Source organism: Oncorhynchus nerka, linkage group LG10, assembly GCF_034236695.1.
Source record: "Oncorhynchus nerka isolate Pitt River linkage group LG10, Oner_Uvic_2.0, whole genome shotgun sequence".
NCBI lineage: Eukaryota > Metazoa > Chordata > Actinopteri > Salmoniformes > Salmonidae > Oncorhynchus > Oncorhynchus nerka.
The window spans coordinates 87,992,990-88,015,416 of NC_088405.1; positions in this window are offsets into that span (position 1 = coordinate 87,992,990).

Below are 22,427 nucleotides of genomic sequence, written 5' to 3' on the forward strand. Positions count from 1 at the left end.
GGATGAGTACTTGACAAACCCAGTAGTAGAACTGAAGTGATGTGCTTTACTGGATGATATGTACTTGACATTTTCATTGAACTTTCTAACTGTACTATCTTTCAAAGTCTCTTGCAAAATAAGATGCATGATAGATCAGGGCAGAACCACCATAGGCATGTGTAATATTATGTGAATGCTCAGCTCATAGTACTTTAAGTAAGGGCCCCTCTCGCTACACCTCTCTCTCCCTCTCTTGCCACCCCTCTCTCTGCCTCCCTCTCTCGCTCCCTCTCTCTGCCTCTCTCTCGCTCCCTCTCTCTGCCTCTCTCTACACCCCTGTCTCTATCTCCCCTCCCATCTCTCTGCCTCTCTCTCCACCCTCTCTCTCTCCCTCTCTCCACCCCTCTCACCGTCTCGCTCTCCACCTCTCTTTCTCTCTCCACCCCCCTCTATCTCCCCTCCCATCTCTCTGCCTCTCTCTCCACCCTCTCTCTCTCCCTCTCTCCACCCCACTCACTGTCTCGCTCTCCACCTCTCTTTCTCTCTCCACCCCTCTCTCTCTCTCTCTCTCTCTCTCTCTCTCCACCCCTCTCTCTCTCTCTCTCTCTCCACCCTCTCTCTCTCCACCCCTCTCTCGCTCGCCTTCTCTCTCCACCTCTCTCTCCCTCTCTCACCCTCTCTCTATACCTCTCTCTCCCTCTCTCCACCCCTTTCACTGCCTCGCTCTCCACCTCTCTTTCTCTCTCCACCCCCCTCTCTCTCCCTCTCTCCACCTCTCTCTCTCTCTCTCTCTCTCTCTCTCTCTCTCTCCACCTCTCTCTCTCCCTCCCTCTACACCTCTTTCCACCTCTCTCTCTCTATCTCTTGCTATCTCTCTCTCCCTCACTCTTCACCTATCCACCTCCCAAGCTCCAGCACATCTCCACATGGGACCTGTGGGTCAGTAAATCACAGGAACAATATTTCAGCACAGGACAAATCTTGTCCGGGAACAGCCTAATATAATAGCAGACACTCCACCTGGAGAAGATGTTTGACTGTGGCTGTACGCTGCAGCCCTGCAACCCTCTGCCCTGCAGCCCTCCCCATTCCAGTTCTGAGTCTGACTCCACTTAGTTACCCCTATGATCGTAGATGGAGATGTTGTCTTCAGACTGCAACTGTCTCCCTGAGCTTAACAGTATATGTCTGTTTGTATTAATCACCCTGTTTTTCTAAAATGTAGGTATAGCTATTATACCAGCTTCGCTATGGTGTACCAGCGACATGCTTGAGACTAATAAATGTGTGTGCTACTGTGGGTGATTGGAGGGTTTCCTTGTTATGTTGATACGGATGTGAAATGAATAGGTGTAGAAGTGTGTGTGTGTTTGTGCGCGTGTGTGTGTGCGTACTGTACATGCATGTGTGTGTGTGTATCAGAGTAGTTGCCTGGTTGTGCAATCAACATGTGCCTGGGTGCCTAGGGCCCGGTGCTTGTTAATCTGCTCTCCTTCCTGCTGTCACGTTAAACAAAACAAACAGGGAATTTATCTGCCCTTCTCCACGAAGAGACGAAGCTTGCTGGGAGCCGACACACGTCACCAGAGGCTCACTTCAGCCAAGAGAGGGGATCATATATCTCCCCCTGATCACAGGCGGCTCTTTTATTTATTCTGCAGAGAGGATGTTGCACTTAGGATATGATACAACATGTCACTGAGGAATTGTCCCTCCTCGACCATACCGCTGATTTAAAAACAAGCTTCTTAGACTCATCATCGACCGTGCCAGCTCCTCCAGGACAATGTTCCCTCCCTGGTGTCTCGCTGCTACCTTCCACTGCCAAGTTCTCCTCTTCCTCCTACTCCTCCTCCTCCAGGACAGTGCTCCCTCCTCCTCCTACCCCTCCTACCCCTCCTTCTCTAGGACAGTGCTCTCACCTGCTCCTCCTCCTCCTCCCCCAGGACAATGCTCCCTTCCTGCTCCCTACCATCACCAAGCCCTCCTCCTTACATCAGAGAGATGGTCCCTCTAGGGTAGATGGGTGGGGGCCTCTGGAACCCTCTAGAAGAGACGGGTGGGGGCCTCTGGAACCCTCTAGAAGAGACGGGTGGGGGGCCTCTGGAACCCTCTAGAAGAGATGGGTGGGGGCCTCTGGAACCCTCTAGAAGAGACGGGTGGGGGCCTCTGGAACCCTCTAGGAGAGACGGGTGGGGGCCTCTGGAACCCTCTAGAAGAGACGGGCGGGGGCCTCTGGAACCCTCTAGAAGAGACGGGTGGGGGCCTCTGGAACCCTCTAGAAGAGACGGGTGGGGGCCTCTGGAACCCTCTAGAAGAGATGGGTGGGGGCCTCTGGAACCCTCTAGAAGAGACGGGTGGGGGCCTCTGGAACCCTCTAGAAGAGATGGGTGGGGACCTCTGGAACCCTCTAGGAGAGACGGGTGGGGGCCTCTGAAAGCCTCTAGAAGAGATGGGTGGGGGCCTCTGGAACCCTCTAGAAGAGATGGGTGGGGGCCTCTGGAACCCTCTAGAAGAGACGGGTGGGGGCCTCTGGAACCTCTAGAAGAGACGGGTGGGGGCCTCTGGAACCCTCTAGAAGAGATGGGTGGGGGCCTCTGGAACCCTCTAGAAGAGACGGGTGGGGGCCTCTGGAACCCTCTAGGAGAGACGGGTGGGGCCTCTGGAACCCTCTAGAAGAGACGGGCGGGGGCCTCTGGAACCCTCTAGAAGAGACGGGTGGGGGCCTCTGGAACCCTCTAGAAGAGACGGGTGGGGGCCTCTGGAACCCTCTAGAAGAGATGGGTGGGGGCCTCTGGAACCCTCTAGAAGAGACGGGTGGGGGCCTCTGGAACCCTCTAGAAGAGATGGGTGGGGACCTCTGGAACCCTCTAGGAGAGACGGGTGGGGGCCTCTGAAAGCCTCTAGAAGAGATGGGTGGGGGCCTCTGGAACCCTCTAGAAGAGATGGGTGGGGGCCTCTGAAAGCCTCTAGAAGAGATGGGTGGGGGCCTCTGGAACCCTCTAGAAGAGATGGGTGGGGGCCTCTGGAACCCTCTAGAAGAGACGGGTAGGGGCCTCTGGAACCCTCTAGAAGAGACGGGTGGGGGCCTCTGGAACCCTCTAGAAGAGACGGGTAGGGGCCTCTGGAACCCTCTAGAAGAGACGGGTGGGGGCCTCTGGAACCCTCTAGAAGAGATTGGTGGGGGCCTCTGGAACCCTCTAGAAGAGACGGGTGGATGCAGATTATGAAGCTGTAAAACCAAAGGGACCGCTGCTACTCTGCTCGAGGAAGGAGCTGAATTTGGGTGAATCACCCTGGGGTCATGTGGTCTCCATGGATGTAAACCTAATGTCTGCATGTGTTCACAACGTTTATGTCTTCAAGTTGCTCTGCACTGTCATTACTAGCTATCCAAGATGAGCTGTAAATCTCTGATGTGTACAGACAGGCATTCCCAGTACACCCAGGCATCCCCTTCCCAGTACTATCCTCAATCTCCATGCAGTAACTCTTGAATAACTTCATTTAGTTGATAGTGTTGCAGTTCAGATCTTTATATTCATTGTAGCAAACTGCAAAGTCACTTTCACAACCCTCAGCTTTGACTGAGCTATTCTCCCCGTACATAAGTGGGCCACAAGCACAACATACTCATTACAGTAAAAGCCACATATCAACCATATGCAGAAAAGCCACATCAAACACCCATAATAATGACGAAACAAAAAAAGTTAGTACTTAAAATGCTTTTATCCCCATTTAAAAAACATTGAAACATGAAAAATAAGTCATTTAAGGAATAAATAAATAATGTATGTATGTTACATGCCCCCTCCAGAGCCAGACATGCTGACTTTGTTGGGCGACCATAAAATACACGGCCTGCTCCTGGGTTAGGTTCATTATTTCCTTATGTACATTTTTTCTCTCTACCCTTCTCTCTCTTTCTGCCTCTCTCTCTTTCTTTGTCTCTCCCCTCTCTCTGCCTCTTTTCTCTCTCACACCTTTCTCTCTATTCACTCCTTTTTCTCTCTCTCCCTTTCGTTCTCTCCATATCTCTCTCTCGCCCTCTCCCTCTCTCCATATCTCTCTATCACCCTCCCGTTCTCTCCATATCTCTCTATCACCCTCCCGTTCTCTCCATATCTCTCTATCACCCTCTCCCTCTCTCCATATCTCTCTATCACCCTCCCGTTCTCTCCATATCTCTCTCTCCCTCTTGTTCTCTCCATATCTCTCTCTCCCTCTTGTTCTCTCCATATCTCTCTCTCTCCCTCTCGTTCTCTCCATATCTCTCTCTCCCTCTCGTTCTCTCCATATCTCTCTCTCCCTCTTGTTCTCTCCATATCTCTCTCTCCCTCTTGTTCTCTCCATATCTCTCTCTCCCTCTTGTTCTCTCCATATCTCTCTCTCCCTCTCGTTCTCTCCATATCTCTCTCTCCCTCTCCCTCTCTCCATATCTCTCTATCACCCTCCCGTTCTCTCCATATCTCTCTCTCCCTCTCGTTCTCTCCATATCTCTCTCTCCCTCTCGTTCTCTCCATATCTCTCTCTCTCCCTCTTGTTCTCTCCATATCTCTCTCTCGCCCTCTCCCTCTCTCCATATCTCTCTACTCCATATCTTACATTGGTCCAAGATGGCGTAGCAGTCGGACGTGTGTTTTGTCTTGTCCCGTCCTGTCTGGTGTAAATATAGTTTTCCTCGTTTTTTTTCTGTATACATTTCGTACATATTTTAATCTCACTTTCCAACTACAGGCTGAATATACTCTCCTGCAACCCGCATCACCCAATGTGGTACGGATCTGCTTTTTCTATACTTTAGAACCGGAACCCCCATCAGAAGCTAGCCAGCTAACTAGCTACTAGCTAGTACTCAGTTAGCCACTTCTAGCGGTCTTCAAAGCTAACTAGGACACCAGCGCGACATCAACCCAGAGCATATCAGACTGCTTTTTCTCTACCACATCTCCGGATTCCTACCGCAAGCTCTGAACCTTTACACCGGATCATCGCAACTAGCTAGCTGCAATCCGAGTGGCTACTCCTGGCTAATGTCTCTGTCCCAAAGCAAGCACCAGTTAGCCTTGAGCTAGCCTTGAGCTAAGCCCATCTCCCGACTAGCCGAAGAGGTCCAACAATACCTCTTTTGCCAATTGGCCTGGACCCTTTACTGCCGAGACGGAGCCCCGCCGATCCATCACGACTGGTCCGCCGACATAATCGTCCGAGGTGGTTTCAACAGGCTTTTCCGTTGCGACATCGCCAAAGATCCATCTGCTGGCCAAGGCCCGCAAGCTTTCTGAATCGCTGTGTCTCCAGCTCACCTAGCGTACTAGAGCACCTGTAGCATACTCCTGGGCTACAATTACCCGGGCCCACGACCGGTCTGTCGATGTCACCGCATGAAGAGGAATAAACAGACTCACCCCATCGCGACGTCCCCCAAAGGTTAACTCTCTAGCCCTCGCTATCTCCCTGCTTGCTAATTCGGCCTGCTAACGGCTAGCTTGTCTAGCTCCGGTCCGCTAACTGCTACCTTGTCTAGCCCGGGCCTACGAACTGTTACCTTGTTAGCACAGGCCTGCTAACCGTCTAAATCACCGCGTCCCAAACACTCTCTGAACCCATTTACTTTCTATCTCTTTTTGATTTTTAATTTGTTTATACCTTATGGAAACCTGCCTCACCCAATGTGATACGGAATCGCTATTACTTTTAATTTTAATTTTATTTTTTATGACACACTCAAGAACCTCCAGACGCTAACCAGCTAACTAGCTACAAGCTATTTAGTCATTGTTAGTTTTTTTAAAAACCTGGATAACACTCGCCAGCCCAGCTTCCCTGCCCATCCACCGCTGCCCCCTGGACACTGATCTCTTGGCTACATAGCTGACGCACGCTGGACTGTCCATTAATCACGGTACTCCATTCTGCTTGTTTGTTTTATCTGTCGGCCCAGTTGCCTAGTCAACGCCATTTTACCTGCTGTTTGTTGTGCTAGCTGATTAGCCTCGCCTACTGTTTTTAGCTAGCTTTCCCAATTCAACACCTGTGATTACTGTATGCCTCGCTGTATGTCTCTCTCAAATGTCAATATGCCTTGTATACTGTTGTTCAGGTTAGTTACCATTGTTTTAGTTCACAATGGAGCCCCTAGATCCACTCTGCATACCCCTGTTACCTCCTTTGTCCCACCTCCCACACATGCGGTGACCTCACCCATTACAACCAGCATGTCCAGAGATACAACCTCTCTCATCATCACCCAGTGCCTGGGCTTACCTCCGCTGTACCCGCACCCCACCATACCCCTGTCTGCGCATTATGCCCTGAATATATTCTACCATGCCCAGAAACCTGCTCCTCTTATCCTCTGCCCCCAACGCTCTAGGCGACCAGTTTTGATAGCCTTTAGCCGCACCCTCATACTACTCCTTCTCTGTTCCGCGGGTGATGTGGAGGTAAACCCAGGCCCTGCATGTCCCCAGGTACCCTCATTTGTTGACTTCTGTGATCGAAAAAGCCTTGGTTTTATGCATGTCAACATCAGAAGCCTCCTCCCTAAGTTTGTTTTACTCACTGCTTTAGCACACTCTGCTAACCCTGATGTCCTTGCCGTGTCTGAATCCTGGCTCAGGAAGGCCACCAAAAATTCAGAGATTTCCATACCCAACTATAACATCTTCTGTCAAGATAGGGGGCGGAGTCGCAGTCTACTGCAGAGATAGCCTGCAAAGTAATGTCATACTTTCCAGGTCCATACCCAAACAGTTCGAACTACTAATTTTGAAAATTACTCTCTCCAGAAATAAGTCTCTCACTGTTGCCGCCTGCTACCGACCACCCTCAGCTCCCAGCTGTGCCCTGGACACCATTTGTGAATTGATCGCCCCCATCTAGCTTCAGAGTTTGTTCTGTTAGGTGACCTAAACTGGGATATGCTTAACACCCCGGCAGTCCTACAATCTAAGCTAGATGCCCTCAATCTCACTCAAATCATCAAGGAACCCACCAGGTACAACCCTAACTCTGTAAACAAGGGCACCCTCATAGACGTCATCCTGACCAACTGGCCCTCCAAATACACCTCCGCTGTCTTCAACCAGGATCTCAGCGATCACTGCCTCATTGCCTGTATCCGCCACGGAGCCGCAGTCAAACGACCACCCCTCATCACTGTCAAACGCTCCCTAAAACACTTCTGTGAGCAGGCCTTTCTAATCGACCTGGCCCGGGTATCCTGGAAGGACATTGACCTCATCCCGTCAGTTGAGGATGCATGGTCATTCTTTAAAAGTAACTTCCTCACCATTTTAGATAAGCATGCTCCGTTCAAAAAATGCAGAACCAAGAACAGATACAGCCCTTGGTTCACCCCAGACCTGACTGCCCTCGACCAGCACAAAAACATCCTGTGGCGGACTGCAATAGCATCGAATAGCCCCCGTGATATGCAACTGTTCAGGGAAGTCAGGAACCAATACACGCAGTCAATCAGGAAAGCTAAGGCCAGCTTCTTCAGGCAGAAGTTTGCATCCTGTAGCTCCAACTCCAAAAAGTTCTGGGACACTGTGAAGTCCATGGAGAACAAGAGCACCTCCTCCCAGCTACCCACTGCACTGAGGCTAGGTAACACGGTCTCCACCGATAAATCCATGATCATCGAAAACTTCAATAAGCACTTCTCAACGGCTGGCCATGCCTTCCGCCTGGCTACTCCAACCTCGGCCAACAGCTCCGCCCCCCCCGCAGCTCCTCGCCCAAGCCTCTCCAGGTTCTCCTTTACCCAAATCCAGATAGCAGATGTTCTGAAAGAGCTGCAAAACCTGGACCCGTACAAATCAGCTGGGCTTGACAATCTGGACCCTCTATTTCTGAAACTATCTGCTGCCATTGTCGCAACCCCTATTACCAGCCTGTTCAACCTCTCTTTCATATCGTCTGAGATCCCCAAGGATTGGAAAGCTGCCGCAGTCATTCCCCTCTTCAAAGGGGGAGACACCCTGGACCCAAACTGTTATAGACCTATATCCATCCTGCCCTGCCTATCTAAGGTCTTCGAAAGCCAAGTCAACAAACAGGTCACTGACCATCTCGAATCCCACCGTACCTTCTCCGCTGTGCAATCTGGTTTCTGAGCCGGTCACGGGTGCACCTCAGCCACACTCAAGGTACTAAACGATATCATAACCGCCATCGATAAAAGACAGTACTGTGCAGCCGTCTTCATCGACCTCGCCAAGGCTTTCGACTCTGTCAATCACCATATTCTTATCGGCAGACTCAATAGCCTCATTTTTCGGATGACTGCCTTGCCTGGTTCACCAATTACTTTGCAGACAGAGTTCAGTGTGTCAAATCGGAGGGCATGCTGTCCGGTCCTCTGGCAGTCTCTATGGGGGTGCCACAGGGTTCAATTCTCGGGCCGACTCTTTTCTCTGTATATATCAATGATGTTGCTCTTGCTGCGGGCGATTCCCTGATCCACCTCTACGCAGACGACACCATTCTATATACTTTCGGCCCGTCATTGGACACTGTGCTATCTAACCTCCAAACGAGCTTCAATGCCATACAGCACTCCTTCCGTGGCCTCCAACTGCTCTTAAACGCGAGTAAAACCAAATGCATGCTTTTCAACCGATCGCTGCCTGCACCCGCATGCCCGACTAGCATCACCACCCTGGATGGTTCCGACCTTGAATATGTGGACATCTATAAGTACCTAGGTGTCTGGCTAGACTGCAAACTCTCCTTCCAGACTCACATCAAACATCTCCAATCGAAAATCAAATCAAGAGTCGGCTTTCTATTCCGCAACAAAGCCTCCTTCACTCACGCCGCCAAGCTTACCCTAGTAAAACTGACTATCCTACCGATCCTCGACTTCGGCGATGTCATCTACAAAATGGCCTCCAACACTCTACTCAGCAAACTGGATGCAGTCTATCACAGTGCCATCCGTTTTGTCACTAAAGCACCTTATACCACCCACCACTGCGACTTGTATGCTCTAGTCGGCTGGCCCTCGCTACATATTCGTCGCCAGACCCACTGGCTCCAGGTCATCTACAAGTCCATGCTAGGTAAAGCTCCGCCTTATCTCAGTTCACTGGTCACGATGGCAACACCCATCCGTAGCACGCGCTCCAGCAGGTGTATCTCACTGATCATCCCTAAAGCCAACACCTCATTTGGCCGCCTTTCGTTCCAGTACTCTGCTGCCTGTGACTGGAACGAACTGCAAAAATCGCTGATGTTGGAGACTTTTATCTCCCTCACCAACTTCAAACATCAGCTATCCGAGCAGCTAACCGATCGCTGCAGCTGTACATAGTCTATTGGTAAATAGCCCACCCATTTTCACCTACCTCATTCCCATACTGTTTTTATACTGTTTTTTATTTATTTACTTTTCTGCTCTTTTGCACACCAATATATCTACCTGTACATGACCATCTGATCATTTATCACTCCAGTGTTAATCTGCAAAATTGTATTATTCGCCTACCTCCTCATGCCTTTTGCACACATTGTATATAGACTGCCCATTTTTTCTACTGTGTTATTGACTTGTTAATTGTTTACTCCATGTGTAACTCTGTGTTGTCTGTTCACACTACTATGCTTTATCTTGGCCAGGTCGCAGTTGCAAATGAGAACTTGTTCTCAACTAGCCTACCTGGTTAAATAAAGGTGAAATAAATAAAAAATTTAAAAAAATCTCTCTCTCCCTCTTGTTCTCTCCATATCTCTCTATCACCATCCCGTTCTCTCCATATCTCTCTCTCACCCTCCCGTTCTCTCCATATCTCTCCCTCACCCTCCCGTTCTCTCCATATCTCTCTCTCACCCTCCCGTTCTCTCCATATCTCTCCCTCTCGTTCTCTCCATATCTCTCTATCACCCTCCCGTTCTCTCCATATCTCTCTATCACCCTCTCATTCTCTCCATATCTCTCTATCACCCTCTCGTTCTCTCCATATCTCTCTATCACCCTCTCGTTCTCTCCATATCTCTCTATCACCCTCTTGTTCTCTCCATATCTCTCTATCACCCTCTCGTTCTCTCCATATCTCTCTCTCTCCCTCTTGTTCTCTCCATATCTCTCTATCACCCTCTCGTTCTCTCCATATCTCTCTATCACCCTCCCGTTCTCTCCATGTCTCTCTCTCGCCCCCTCCCTCTCTCCATATCTCTCTATCACCCTCCCGTTCTCTCCATATCTCTCTCTCCCTCTTGTTCTCTCCATATCTCTCTCTCTCCCTCTCGTTCTCTCCATATCTCTCTATCACCCTCCCGTTCTCTCCATATCTCTCTCTCCCTCCCGTTCTCTCCATATCTCTCTCTCTCTCGTTCTCTCCATATCTCTCCCTCTCTCCATATCTCTCTATCACCCTCCCGTTCTCTCCATATCTCTCCCTCTCGTTCTCTCCATATCTCTATCACCCTCTCGTTCTCTCCATATCTCTCTATCACCCTCTCGTTCTCTCCATATCTCTCTCTCTCCCTCCCGTTCCCTCCATATCTCTCTCTCTCCCTCCCGTTCTCTCCATATCTCTCTCTCTCCCTCTCGTTCTCTCCATATCTCTCTATCACCCTCTCGTTCTCTTCATATCTCTCTCTCTCCCTCTCGTTCTCTCCATATCTCTCTATCACCCTCCCGTTCTCTCCATATCTCTCTATCACCCTCCCGTTCTCTCCATATATCTCTATCACCCTCCGTTCTCTCCATATCTCTCTCTCCCTCCCGTTCTCTCCATATCTCTCCCTCTCCCCTCTCTCCATATCTCTCTCTCTCTCCCTCTCGTTCTCTCCATATCTCTCTCTCCCTCTTGTTCTCTCCATATCTCTCTCTCGCCCTCTTGTTCTCTCCATATCTCTCTCTCCCTCCCGTTCTCTCCATATCTCTCTCTCCCTCCCGTTCTCTCCATATCTCTCTCTCCTCTCGTTCTCTCCATATCTCTCTCCCTCTTGTTCTCTCCATATCTCTCTCTCGCCCTCTCGTTCTCTCCATATCTCTCTCTCTCCCTCCCGTTCTCTCCATATCTCTCTCTCTCCCTCTCGTTCTCTCCATATCTCTCTATCACCCTCCCGTTCTCTCCATATCTCTCTATCACCCTCCCGTTCTCTCCATATCTCTCTATCACCCTCCCGTTCTCTCCATATCTCTCTCTCTCTCTCCCGTTCTCTCCATATCTCTCCTCTCCCTCTCTCCATATCTCTCTCTCCCTCTCGTTCTCTCCATATCTCTCTCCTCTTGTTCTCTCCATATCTCTCTCTCTCCCTCTTGTTCTCTCCATATCTCTCTCTCCCTCCCGTTCTCCTCATATCTCTCTCTCTCCCTCTCGTTCTCTCCATATCTCTCTCTCCCTCTTGTTCTCTCCATATCTCTCTCTCGCCTCTCGTTCTCTCCATATCTCTCTCCTCCCGTTCTCTCCATATCTCTCTCTCCCTCTTGTTCTCTCCATATCTCTCTCTCGCCCTCTCCCTCTCTCCATATCTCTCTATCACCCTCCCGTTCTCTCCATATCTCTCTCTCCCTCTCGTTCTCTCCATATCTCTCCCTCTCGTTCTCTCCATATCTCTCTCTCCCTCCCGTTCTCTCCATATCTCTCTCTCCCTCTTGTTCTCTCCATATCTCTCTCTCGCCCTCTCCCTCTCTCCATATCTCTCTATCACCCTCCCGTTCTCTCCATATCTCTCTCTCTCTCTCGTTCTCTCCATATCTCTCCCTCTCTCCATATCTCTCTATCACCCTCCCGTTCTCTCCATATCTCTCCCTCTCGTTCTCTCCATATCTCTATCACCCTCTCGTTCTCTCCATATCTCTCTATCACCCTCTCGTTCTCTCCATATCTCTCTCTCTCCCTCCCGTTCCCTCCATATCTCTCTCTCTCCCTCCCGTTCTCTCCATATCTCTCTCTCTCCCTCTCGTTCTCTCCATATCTCTCTATCACCCTCTCGTTCTCTTCATATCTCTCTCTCTCCCTCTCGTTCTCTCCATATCTCTCTATCACCCTCCCGTTCTCTCCATATCTCTCTATCACCCTCCCGTTCTCTCCATATCTCTCTATCACCCTCCCGTTCTCTCCATATCTCTCTATCACCCTCCCGTTCTCTCCATATATCTCTATCACCCTCCCGTTCTCTCCATATCTCTCTCTCCCTCCCGTTCTCTCCATATCTCTCCCTCTCCCTCTCTCCATATCTCTCTCTCTCCCTCTCGTTCTCTCCATATCTCTCTCTCCCTCTTGTTCTCTCCATATCTCTCTCTCGCCCTCTTGTTCTCTCCATATCTCTCTCTCCCTCCCGTTCTCTCCATATCTCTCTCTCCCTCCCGTTCTCTCCATATCTCTCTCTCTCCCTCTCGTTCTCTCCATATCTCTCTCTCCCTCTTGTTCTCTCCATATCTCTCTCTCGCCCTCTCGTTCTCTCCATATCTCTCTCTCTCCCTCCCGTTCTCTCCATATCTCTCTCTCTCCCTCTCGTTCTCTCCATATCTCTCTATCACCCTCCCGTTCTCTCCATATCTCTCTATCACCCTCCCGTTCTCTCCATATCTCTCTATCACCCTCCCGTTCTCTCCATATCTCTCTCTCTCCCTCCCGTTCTCTCCATATCTCTCCCTCTCCCTCTCTCCATATCTCTCTCTCTCCCTCTCGTTCTCTCCATATCTCTCTCTCCCTCTTGTTCTCTCCATATCTCTCTCTCTCCCTCTTGTTCTCTCCATATCTCTCTCTCCCTCCCGTTCTCCTCATATCTCTCTCTCTCCCTCTCGTTCTCTCCATATCTCTCTCTCCCTCTTGTTCTCTCCATATCTCTCTCTCGCCCTCTCGTTCTCTCCATATCTCTCTCTCCCTCCCGTTCTCTCCATATCTCTCTCTCCCTCTTGTTCTCTCCATATCTCTCTCTCGCCCTCTCCCTCTCTCCATATCTCTCTATCACCCTCCCGTTCTCTCCATATCTCTCTCTCCCTCTCGTTCTCTCCATATCTCTCCCTCTTGTTCTCTCCATATCTCTCTATCACCCTCTCGTTCTCTCCATATCTCTCTCTCTCCCTCCCGTTCTCTCCATATCACTCTCTCCCTCTCGTTCTCTCCATATCTCTCTCTCCCTCTCGTTCTCTCCATATCTCTCTCTCCCTCCCGTTCTCTCCATATCTCTCTCTCTCCCTCTCCCTCTCTCCATATCTCTCTCTCCCTCTTGTTCTCTCCATATCTCTCTCTCGCCCTCTTGTTCTCTCCATATCTCTCTCTCCCTCCCGTTCTCTCCATATCTCTCTCTCTCCCTCTCGTTCTCTCCATATCTCTCTCTCCCTCTTGTTCTCTCCATATCTCTCTCTCGCCCTCTTGTTCTCTCAATATCTCTCTCTCCCTCCCGTTCTCTCCATATCTCTCCCTCTCCCTCTCTCCATATCTCTCTCTCTCCCTCTCGTTCTCTCCATAGCTCTCTCTCCCTCTTGTTCTCTCCATATCTCTCTCTCGTTCTCTCCATATCTCTTTCTCTCCCTCTCGTTCTCTCCATATCTCTCTATCACCCTCTCGTTCTCTCCATATCTCTCTATCACCCTCTCCTTCTCTCCATATCTCTCTCTCTCCCTCCCGTTCCCTCCATATCTCTCTCTCTCTCCCTCCCGTTCTCTCCATATCTCTCTCTCTCCCTCTCGTTCTCTCCATATCTCTCTATCACCCTCTCCCTCTCTCCATATCTCTCCCTCTCCCTCCGTTCTCTCCATATCTCTCTCTCCCTCTTGTTCTCTCCATATCTATCTCTCACCCTCCCGTTCTCTCCATATCTCTCAATCACCCTCCCGTTCTCTCCATATATCTCTATCACCCTCCCGTTCTCTCCATATCTCTCTCTCTCTCCCTCCCGTTCTCTCCATATCTCTCCCTCTCCCTCTCTCCATATCTCTCTCTCTCCCTCTCGTTCTCTCCATATCTCTCTCTCCCTCTTGTTCTCTCCATATCTCTCTCTCGCCCTCTTGTTCTCTCCATATCTCTCTCTCCCTCCCGTTCTCTCCATATCTCTCTCTCCCTCTCGTTCTCTCCATATCTCTCTCTCCCTCTTGTTCTCTCCATATCTCTCTCGCCCTCTCGTTCTCTCCATATCTCTCTCTCTCCCTCCCGTTCTCTCCATATCTCTCTCTCTCCCTCTCGTTCTCTCCATATCTCTCTATCACCCTCCCGTTCTCTCCATATCTCTCTATCACCCTCTCATTCTCTCCATATCTCTCTATCACCTTCTCGTTCTCTCCATATCTCTCTTTCTCCCTCCCGTTCTCTCCATGTCTCTCTCTCTCTCCCTCTCGTTCTCTCCATATCTCTCTCTCCCTCTTGTTCTCTCCATATCTCTCTCTCCCTCCCGTTCTCTCCATATCTCTCTCCCTCCCTCTCGTTCTCTCCATATCTCTATCACCCTCCCGTTCTCTCCATATCTCTCTCTCTCTCCCTCCCGTTCTCTCCATATCTCTCCCTCTCCCTCTCTCCATATCTCTCTCTCTCCCTCTCGTTCTCTCCATATCTCTCTCTCCCTCTTGTTCTCTCCATATCTCTCTCTCGTCCTCTTGTTCTCTCCATATCTCTCTCTCCCTCCCGTTCTCTCCATATCTCTCTCTCCCTCCCGTTCTCTCCATATCTCTCTCTCTCCCTCTCGTTCTCTCCATATCTCTCTCTCCCTCTTGTTCTCTCCATATCTCTCTCTCGCCCTCTCGTTCTCTCCATATCTCTCTCTCTCCCTCCCGTTCTCTCCATATCTCTCTCTCTCCCTCTCGTTCTCTCCATATCTCTCTATCACCCTCCCGTTCTCTCCATATCTCTCTATCACCCTCCCGTTCTCTCCATATCTCTATCACCCTCCCGTTCTCTCCATATCTCTCTCTCTCCTCCCGTTCTCTCCATATCTCTCCCTCTCCCTCTCTCCATATCTCTCTCTCTCCCTCTCGTTTCTCTCCATATCTCTCTCTCCTCTTGTTCTCTCCATATCTCTCTCTCGCCCTCTCGTTCTCTCCATATCTCTCTCTCTCCCTCTCGTTCTCTCCATATCTCTCTATCACCCTCCGTTCTCTCCATATCTCTCTCTCTCTCCCTCTCGTTCTCTCCATATCTCTCTCTCTCCCTTCCGTTCTCTCCATATCTCTCTTTCTCCCTCCCGTTCTCTCCATATCTCTCTCTCTCTCCCTCTCGTTCTCTCCATATCTCTCTCTCCCTCTTGTTCTCTCCATATCTCTCTCTCCCTCCCGTTCGCTCCATATCTCTCTCTCTCCCTCTCGTTCTCTCCATATCTCTCTCTCGCCCTCTCCCTCTCTCCATATCTCTCTCTCTCCCTCTCGTTCTCTCCATATCTCTCTATCACCCTCCCGTTCTCTCCATATCTCTCTATCACCCTCTCATTCTCTCCATATCTCTCTATCACCCTCTCGTTCTCTCCATATCTCTCTTTCTCCCTCCCGTTCTCTCCATGTCTCTCTCTCTCTCCCTCTCGTTCTCTCCATATCTCTCTCTCCCTCTTGTTCTCTCCATATCTCTCTCTCCCTCCCGTTCTCTCCATATCTCTCTCTCTCCCTCTCGTTCTCTCCATATCTCTCTCTCCCTCTTGTTCTCTCCATATCTCTCTCTCGCCCTCTCGTTCTCTCCATATCTCTCTCTCGCCCTCTCCCTCTCTCCATATCTCTCTCTCGCCCTCTCCCTCTCTCCATATCTCTCTATCACCCTCCCGTTCTCTCCATATCTCTCTCTCCCTCTTGTTCTCTCCATATCTCTCTCTCTCCCTCTCGTTCTCTCCATATCTCTCTATCACCCTCCCGTTCTCTCCATATCTCTCTCTCCCTCTTGTTCTCTCCATATCTCTCTCTCGCCCTCTCGTTCTCTCCATATCTCTCTCTCTCCCTCCCGTTCTCTCCATATCTCTCTCTCTCCCTCTCGTTCTCTCCATATCTCTCTATCACCCTCCCGTTCTCTCCATATCTCTCTATCACCCTCCCGTTCTCTCCATATCTCTCTATCACCCTCCCGTTCTCTCCATATCTCTCTCTCTCCCTCCCGTTCTCTCCATATCTCTCCCTCTCCCTCTCTCCATATCTCTCTCTCTACCTCTCGTTCTCTCCATATCTCTCTCTCCCTCTTGTTCTCTCCATATCTCTCTCTCGCCCTCTCGTTCTCTCCATATCTCTCTCTCTCCCTCTCGTTCTCTCCATATCTCTCTATCACCCTCCCGTTCTCTCCATATCTCTCTCTCTCCCTCTCGTTCTCTCCATATCTCTCTCTCTCCCTTCCGTTCTCTCCATATCTCTCTTTCTCCCTCCCGTTCTCTCCATATCTCTCTCTCTCTCCCTCTCGTTCTCTCCATATCTCTCTCTCCCTCTTGTTCTCTCCATATCTCTCTCTCCCTCCCGTTCGCTCCATATCTCTCTCTCTCCCTCTCGTTCTCTCCATATCTCTCTCTCGCCCTCTCCCTCTCTCCATATCTCTCTCTCTCCCTCTCGTTCTCTCCATATCTCTCTATCACCCTCCCGTTCTCTCCATATCTCTCTATCACCCTCTCATTCTCTCCATATCTCTCTATCACCCTCTCGTTCTCTCCATATCTCTCTTTCTCCCTCCCGTTCTCTCCATGTCTCTCTCTCTCTCCCTCTCGTTCTCTCCATATCTCTCTCTCCCTCTTGTTCTCTCCATATCTCTCTCTCCCTCCCGTTCTCTCCATATCTCTCTCTCTCCCTCTCGTTCTCTCCATATCTCTCTCTCCCTCTTGTTCTCTCCATATCTCTCTCTCGCCCTCTCGTTCTCTCCATATCTCTCTCTCGCCCTCTCCCTCTCTCCATATCTCTCTCTCGCCCTCTCCCTCTCTCCATATCTCTCTATCACCCTCCCGTTCTCTCCATATCTCTCTCTCCCTCTTGTTCTCTCCATATCTCTCTCTCTCCCTCTCGTTCTCTCCATATCTCTCTATCACCCTCCCGTTCTCTCCATATCTCTCTATCACCCTCCCGTTCTCTCCATATCTCTCTATCACCCTCCCGTTCTCTCCATATATCTCTATCACCCTCCCGTTCTCTCCATATCTCTCTCTCTCCCTCCCGTTCTCTCCATATCTCTCCTCTCTCCATATCTCTCTCTCCTCTCGTTCTCTCCATATCTCTCTCTCCCTCTTGTTCTCTCCATATCTCTCTCTCGCCCTCTTGTTCTCTCCATATCTCTCTCTCCTCCCGTTCTCTCCATATCTCTCTCTCTCCCTCTCTCCATATCTCTCTCTCTCCCTCTCGTTCTCTCCATATCTCTCTCTCCCTCTTGTTCTCTCCATATCTCTCTCTCGCCCTCTCGTTCTCTCCATATCTCTCTCTCTCCCTCCCGTTCTCTCCATATCTCTCTCTCTCCCTCTCGTTCTCTCCATATCTCTCTATCACCCTCCCGTTCTCTCCATATCTCTCTATCACCCTCCCGTTCTCTCCATATCTCTCTATCACCCTCCCGTTCTCTCCATATCTCTCTCTCTCCCTCCCGTTCTCTCCATATCTCTCCCTCTCCCTCTCTCCATATCTCTCTCTCTCCCTCTCGTTCTCTCCATATCTCTCTCTCCCTCTTGTTCTCTCCATATCTCTCTCTCGCCCTCTCGTTCTCTCCATATCTCTCTCTCTCCCTCTCGTTCTCTCCATATCTCTCTATCACCCTCCCGTTCTCTCCATATCTCTCTCTCTCCCTCTCGTTCTCTCCATATCTCTCTCTCTCCCTTCCGTTCTCTCCATATCTCTCTTTCTCCCTCCCGTTCTCTCCATATCTCTCTCTCTCTCCCTCTCGTTCTCTCCATATCTCTCTCTCCCTCTTGTTCTCTCCATATCTCTCTCTCCCTCCCGTTCTCTCCATATCTCTCTCTCTCCCTCTCGTTCTCTCCATATCTCTCTCTCGCCCTCTCCCTCTCTCCATATCTCTCTCTCTCCCTCTCGTTCTCTCCATATCTCTCTATCACCCTCCCGTTCTCTCCATATCTCTCTATCACCCTCTCATTCTCTCCATATCTCTCTATCACCCTCTCGTTCTCTCCATATCTCTCTTTCTCCCTCCCGTTCTCTCCATGTCTCTCTCTCTCCCTCTCGTTCTCTCCATATCTCTCTCTCCCTCTTGTTCTCTCCATATCTCTCTCCCTCCCGTTCTCTCCATATCTCTCTCTCTCCCTCTCGTTCTCTCCATATCTCTCTCTCCCTCTTGTTCTCTCCATATCTCTCTCTCGCCCTCTCGTTCTCTCCATATCTCTCTCTCCCTCCCGTTCTCTCCATATCTCTCTCTCGCCCTCTCCCTCTCTCCATATCTCTCTCTCGCCCTCTCCCTCTCTCCATATCTCTCTATCACCCTCCCGTTCTCTCCATATCTCTCTCTCCCTCTTGTTCTCTCCATATCTCTCTCTCTCCCTCTCGTTCTCTCCATATCTCTCTATCACCCTCCCGTTCTCTCCATATCTCTCTATCACCCTCCCGTTCTCTCCATATCTCTCTATCACCCTCCCGTTCTCTCCATATCTCTCTATCACCCTCCCGTTCTCTCCATATATCTCTATCACCCTCCCGTTCTCTCCATATCTCTCTCTGTCTCCCTCCCGTTCTCTCCATATCTCTCCCTCTCCCTCTCTCCATATCTCTCTCTCCCTCTCGTTCTCTCCATATCTCTCTCTCCCTCTTGTTCTCTCCATATCTCTCTCTCGCCCTCTTGTTCTCTCCATATCTCTCTCTCCCTCCCGTTCTCTCCATATCTCTCTCTCTCCCTCTCGTTCTCTCCATATCTCTCTCTCCCTCTTGTTCTCTCCATATCTCTCTCTCGCCCTCTTGTTCTCTCCATATCTCTCTCTCCCTCCCGTTCTCTCCATATCTCTCTCTCTCTCCCTCTCTCCATATCTCTCTCTCTCCCTCTCGTTCTCTCCATATCTCTCTCTCCCTCTTGTTCTCTCCATATCTCTCTCTCGCCCTCTCGTTCTCTCCATATCTCTCTCTCCCTCCCGTTCTCTCCATATCTCTCTCTCTCCCTCTCGTTCTCTCCATATCTCTCTATCACCCTCCCGTTCTCTCCATATCTCTCTATCACCCTCTCATTCTCTCCATATCTCTCTATCACCCTCTCGTTCTCTCCATATCTCTTTCTCCCTCCCGTTCTCTCCATGTCTCTCTCTCTCTCCTCTCGTTCTCTCCATATCTCTCTCTCCCTCTTGTTCTCTCCATATCTCTCTCTCCCTCCCGTTCTCTCCATATCTCTCTCTCCCTCTCGTTCTCTCCATATCTCTCTCTCCCTCTTGTTCTCTCCATATCTCTCTCTCGCCCTCTCGTTCTCTCCATATCTCTCTCTCCCTCCCGTTCTCTCCATATCTCTCTCTCGCCCTCTCCCTCTCTCCATATCTCTCTCTCGCCCTCTCCCTCTCTCCATATCTCTCTATCACCCTCCCGTTCTCTCCATATCTCTCTCCCTCTTGTTCTCTCCATATCTCTCTCTCTCCCTCTCGTTCTCTCCATATCTCTCTATCACCCTCCCGTTCTCTCCATATCTCTCTATCACCCTCCCGTTCTCTCCATATCTCTCTATCACCCTCCCGTTCTCTCCATATCTCTCTATCACCCTCCCGTTCTCTCCATATATCTCTATCACCCTCCCGTTCTCTCCATATCTCTCTCTCTCTCCCTCCCGTTCTCTCCATATCTCTCCCTCTCCCTCTCTCCATATCTCTCTCTCTCCCTCTCGTTCTCTCCATATCTCTCTATCACCCTCCCGTTCTCTCCATATCTCTCTATCACCCTCTCATTCTCTCCATATCTCTCTATCACCCTCTCGTTCTCTCCATATCTCTCTTTCTCCTCCCGTTCTCTCCATGTCTCTCTCTCTCCCTCTCGTTCTCTCCATATCTCTCTCTCCCTCTTGTTCTCTCCATATCTCTCTCCCTCCCGTTCTCTCCATATCTCTCTCTCTCCCTCTCGTTCTCTCCATATCTCTCTCTCCCTCTTGTTCTCTCCATATCTCTCTCTCGCCCTCTCGTTCTCTCCATATCTCTCTCTCGCCCTCTCCCTCTCTCCATATCTCTCTCTCGCCCTCTCCCTCTCTCCATATCTCTCTATCACCCTCCCGTTCTCTCCATATCTCTCTCTCCCTCTTGTTCTCTCCATATCTCTCTCTCTCCCTCTCGTTCTCTCCATATCTCTCTATCACCCTCCCGTTCTCTCCATATCTCTCTATCACCCTCCCGTTCTCTCCATATCTCTCTATCACCCTCCCGTTCTCTCCATATATCTCTATCACCCTCCCGTTCTCTCCATATCTCTCTCTCTCTCCCTCCCGTTCTCTCCATATCTCTCCCTCTCTCCATATCTCTCTCTCTCCCTCTCGTTCTCTCCATATCTCTCTCTCCCTCTTGTTCTCTCCATATCTCTCTCTCGCCCTCTTGTTCTCTCCATATCTCTCTCTCCCTCCCGTTCTCTCCATATCTCTCTCTCTCTCTCCCTCTCTCCATATCTCTCTCTCCCTCTCGTTCTCTCCATATCTCTCTCTCCCTCTTGTTCTCTCCATATCTCTCTCTCGCCCTCTCGTTCTCTCCATATCTCTCTCTCTCCCTCCCGTTCTCTCCCATATCGTTCTCTCCATATCTCTCTATCACCCTCCCGTTCTCTCCATATCTCTCTATCACCCTCCCGTTCTCTCCATATCTCTCTATCACCCTCTCGTTCTCTCCATATCTCTCTCTCTCCCTCCCGTTCTCTCCATATCTCTCTCTCCCTCTCGTTCTCTCCATATCTCTCTCTCCCTCTTGTTCTCTCCATATCTCTCTCTCTCTCGTTCTCTCCATATCTCTCTCTCTCCCTCTCGTTCTCTCCATATCTCTCTATCACCCTCCCGTTCTCTCCATATCTCTCCCTCTCGTTCTCTCCATATCTCTCTCTCTCCTTCCGTTCTCTCCATATCTCTCTTTCTCCCTCCCGTTCTCTCCATATCTCTCTCTCTCTCCCTCTCGTTCTCTCCATATCTCTCTCTCCCTCTTGTTCTCTCCATATCTCTCTCTCCCTCCGTTCTCTCCATATCTCTCTCTCCCTATCGTTCTCTCATATCTCTCTCTCCCTCTCCCTCTCTCCATCTCTCTCTCTATCTCGTTCTCTCCATATCTCTCTATCCATATCCATATCTCTCTATCACCCTCTCATTCTCTCCATATCTCTCTATCACCCTCTCGTTCTCTCCATATCTCTCTTTCTCCTCCCGTTCTCTCCATGTCTCTCTCTCTCTCCCTCTCGTTCTCTCCATATCTCTCTCTCCCTCTTGTTCTCTCCATATCTCTCTCTCCCTCCCGTTCTCTCCATATCTCTCTCTCTCCCTCTCGTTCTCTCCATATCTCTCTCTCCCTCTTGTTCTCTCCATATCTCTCTCTCGCCCTCTCGTTCTCTCCATATCTCTCTCTCCCTCCCGTTCTCTCCATATCTCTCTCTCGCCCTCTCCCTCTCTCCATATCTCTCTCTCGCCCTCTCCTCTCTCTCCATATCTCTCTATCACCCTCCCGTTCTCTCCATATCTCTCTCTCCCTCTTGTTCTCTCCATATCTCTCTCTCTCCCTCTCGTTCTCTCCATATCTCTCTATCACCCTCCCGTTCTCTCCATATCTCTCTATCACCCTCCCGTTCTCTCCATATCTCTCTATCACCCTCCCGTTCTCTCCATATCTCTCTATCACCCTCCCGTTCTCTCCATATATCTCTATCACCCTCCCGTTCTCTCCATATCTCTCTCTGTCTCCCTCCGTTCTCTCCATATCTCTCCCTCTCCCTCTCTCCATATCTCTCTCTCCCTCTCGTTCTCTCCATATCTCTCTCTCCCTCTTGTTCTCTCCATATCTCTCTCTCGCCCTCTTGTTCTCTCCATATCTCTCTCTCCCTCCCGTTCTCTCCATATCTCTCTCTCTCCCTCTCGTTCTCTCCATATCTCTCTCTCCCTCTTGTTCTCTCCATATCTCTCTCTCGCCCTCTTGTTCTCTCCATATCTCTCTCTCCCTCCCGTTCTCTCCATATCTCTCTCTCTCTCCCTCTCTCCATATCTCTCTCTCTCCCTCTCGTTCTCTCCATATCTCTCTCTCCCTCTTGTTCTCTCCATATCTCTCTCTCGCCCTCTCGTTCTCTCCATATCTCTCTCTCTCCCTCCCGTTCTCTCCATATCTCTCTCTCTCCCTCTCGTTCTCTCCATATCTCTCTATCACCCTCCCGTTCTCTCCATATCTCTCTATCACCCTCTCATTCTCTCCATATCTCTCTATCACCCTCTCGTTCTCTCCATATCTCTCTTTCTCCCTCCCGTTCTCTCCATGTCTCTCTCTCTCTCCCTCTCGTTCTCTCCATATCTCTCTCTCCCTCTTGTTCTCTCCATATCTCTCTCTCCCTCCCGTTCTCTCCATATCTCTCTCTCTCCCTCTCGTTCTCTCCATATCTCTCTCCCTCTTGTTCTCTC